Source organism: Cariama cristata, unplaced genomic scaffold (genome assembly GCF_000690535.1).
Source record: "Cariama cristata isolate BGI_N322 unplaced genomic scaffold, ASM69053v1 scaffold6353, whole genome shotgun sequence".
NCBI lineage: Eukaryota > Metazoa > Chordata > Aves > Cariamiformes > Cariamidae > Cariama > Cariama cristata.
In genome coordinates, this window is record NW_009606542.1 from 24,200 (window position 1) to 27,222 (window position 3,023).

Consider the following 3,023-nt stretch of genomic DNA (forward strand, 5'->3'; position numbering starts at 1 on the left):
CACCCACGCCACATCCAGGTGTTTAGGCAGGTACTGTTTTCCTCTCCGGAGAAAGACAGTGGCCTCTAGCAATTGCTAATTAGCACTTTGCTGATCAACGAAGCACCAAAGAGCATTTGCTTCTGTATCGCCGCTAACTCCGTAACCGATAATTACATTTTTGTTAGGCTGCCAAGGTCCTCACGCACACCTGCACGCTGCCCACAGGGTTGTTATGAAGAGATTTATAATAATTAATTGTAACATTCCTATCACACATCTCCCCACCCGCTTCCAGCAGCGGCACGTAAGTCCAACGACAGGCATGTCTAATTTCCCCTCCTTGTTAACCAGGTTTGCAGCATTAGAATAAAGTCAGTTAAGAGCATCTTCTGCTTGCATCCTTTGAAGCTTTGATTCCTTTTTTCCCTGACATCTTAATTTAATTCTAGGTGAGGAATCATGCTTTCTTTTCTTCTTCTTCTATTTTACCCTGGTTATTTGTTCACGCCTTCCTGACTAGTCTAGACAGCCCTACCACTTACGATTTTCCCAAGATGGACGCTTTCCAAACTGCACAGCTCTCCTCCCACAGAACATGGGCCAAGCTTCACAAAACCAAACCTCTTCCCACAGATCACCATTTCCCCAGCTAGCAATTGACTTCCAGAGCTGAAGAGGTGGGAACTAAAGGCTGTGCAAGATATTAATCACTCCAGGACCCTTCCCAACTTCCAAAGGCACCTACTGTCCATGTAGCATCCCACGAAGCTGCATCCCTCATGCTGATATTCCTACCCCCTCTCTACTTCGTGCTCACCCTTGGAAACTCCCAGGCTTCTAACACTGATGAGCCTCTGCTGCAGTGTTCCTCTTGCTGGTTTTCATGCTGCCCTTCTTTGGGAAAGCAAAAAGCCCCATTGAAATTTTCCTTCTCCCTAATTTGCTTCTAATCTGTTTTGCATTTCATTCTTTCTTTTTCTTTTTTTTTTTTTTCCCCTGCACCATCTTCTCTTTTTAAGTCCTTCTCAGTTTTCACTTTCTCTCGCAGGTTGCTGGCACTATTGACATCCATCTGTACTTAATCTTTTTGGGGTTAAGTCTTACACACAAATATTTGCTTTCCCCATTGGCACTTCCAAAACTTTGAAATTTCCCTGTGGCAATATCAGTGGGAGGTCCCAGACAGTCAGGGATGCGGCTTTACTCCCTCTTTTCTCATGGACTTGCATTGCAGAGCTGATTCCCATCCAGGACAGGACAGAAACAACCTTCTTTGAGGCTCAGACATCAAGCGCAGTCTGTAACCTTGAGTCCTGTGTTATAAGACGATACAGGATAGAGGTCTACACAATCACAAGTGCCATGGAGGGAGTAAATACAGACTGACAACGTCTTCCAGCAGAAGAACTGGGGGTATCAGATGATATAGTAGGAACCAGATCCAAGGCAATCAAAAAGTGGTGATTGTCAAGAGAAGGCTGGACAGCTTCATGGAAGACAAATCCACTGAAAGTCACCGAATATACAGAAACAACTAAATATATGGAAATTACTTCACCACAGAGAGATCTTCACCTGAAAACACTCAAGGTTGCAGCAACCACCATATATCACTACCCTCTTCTTACACTCCTCCCTGGATACCTGATTTAGATATCTGTTGGTATGCTGTGGGTCTTGGAGGGATAGGCAGGAGTGCTGACATTTTACTGTATGTGAAAAAAACTAGGGTAACTGGTTCATTTCAGCTCTTTCACAGCCAAGCAGGTGGCAAGGACGATTTCAGCTCTGAAGCTCACCTTTGCCCGGTACTTCCAGGTATGGGCACCATACATAGACATATTTTCACATCGTGCTTGTTCTTCTTAATTCACAGACTTTGTGTTCTTCCTCCTTGCTTCCTTCTTCTTTGCCATCGATGGGAAATAGTTTATTGCCAATTTCAGAAGGCAAGGCTGGGACAGGTGCTGGAAGGGAGCTCCATCCTCCTGGGAGATGCGGTGGGGGCAACCACTTGCACGACCCAACAAGGCCTGAGAAAATCCCTTACAGGTCACCAAAGTGACTTCTCGTTAGCACTGGAGAAAACAGTGCTAAACAAAAAAAAGGCAACCCTCTGCCTTCCTAACAAACTCATCTCGTGGACTGCTTGGAAGCTAGCTTTGCTCAGCTCAAGGATATTAACTGAAGAAACTCACACACATTTCACCTTGACGGACGCTTTTGAGAATCGGTTTCCTACTCTTATCTTCTGTTGTATTTCCAGCTCTAAACATTTGTGTGTGAGACACCAGGAAACATGAGTCATCTTGATTTATTAATGTCACACCAGTTTCCTGCTTGCAACTGTGTTTGAACATGTCATCCCAGAAAATCGAAACAGTCATAAATGAGGTCCCTAATGGAGACTTTCATCTCCAGAAGGTCCTACTTGGTTCCCCTCTGGAAATTAGGTAGATGAAGGAGGAGTGGCCATGAAGAAATGGTTATCAAAAGCCTCCCCTGGCTCACCTACAGCAGTATTTTTTTTTTTAATCAGTAAATTATATCATTGTTCTCATGTCAAATGAGAGCATGGCCTCCTAAGCAGATGGTTTGGTTTCGAAGACAAGAGGGGAGAAACTCCAAGATCAGAGGTGGGGTGAGACCTCTGTCGTTGATGAACCTCTGCTGATTTCCCAGCCCTGAACTCTCAGCCATTAAACTGTTCATCAGTTTTTTTCTGGCATGTCTTGGGGAAAGACACTTCATCTCTCCATGTCACTCTACCCAGGTTAACAGTGGCTAGATATTTACCAGAACTCCTGGGAATTTCTGAAGGCCAGTACAGTGCTGGGGAGGGGTACTGATAAAAGTTGACCTTCAGTGGATGAGGCTGGTCTCCTCTGCATCCCATTATTGTTGGCAGGTGGAGAAGCCCCTCCTCAAAAGCACTGAGAAGAGACACCTGGTTGAGGGCATGAGGGAACCCACCCCACTGCTGCACACGGAGATCCATGAGCAAACTCCTACACAGGACTCCAGCCCCTGGATTTGGTATC